The sequence below is a fragment of the Galeopterus variegatus genome, unplaced genomic scaffold (assembly GCF_000696425.1).
Source record: "Galeopterus variegatus unplaced genomic scaffold, G_variegatus-3.0.2 Scaffold18999, whole genome shotgun sequence".
NCBI classification, from domain to species: Eukaryota; Metazoa; Chordata; class Mammalia; order Dermoptera; family Cynocephalidae; genus Galeopterus; species Galeopterus variegatus.
The window spans coordinates 1-458 of NW_007745110.1; positions in this window are offsets into that span (position 1 = coordinate 1).

The window sequence follows — 458 nt, forward strand, 5'->3', positions numbered from 1 at the left end:
GTATTGTTCTAATATGAGTTTCCTGGAAAATACATAGGAATTTTCTATATTATTTTGCAACTTCTTGTTAATCTTCAACTATTTTTTTAAAAAGTTATTTTTGTGAAAAGGGTGTTGCTCCATGCACGTGGATCGAAGATATTTGAAGGAGGAGGGAGCTGTAGGGAAATGAACAGAAAGATAATGGGGTCACTGCAGTAGGAGTAGCCAAGTAGGTCACCCACGCTATGCTTCCCTTAGTGTAAAGCAACCAGCAAGAGCAGAGCCACCTTTAGGCAGCAGTAATAAATGTAGGGGCCTCTACTGGAAAGGAAGGACTAGGCACTTAGAACAGTGGTCACAATCAGGATAAATGAGGAGTGTCCAGTGCAGAGACTAGTGATAGGTACACCCCAACTAGCAGCCTATTCTGCCTCTCCTCAAAAGTGACTGGAGGAAATATGCCCACCCATGCCCAG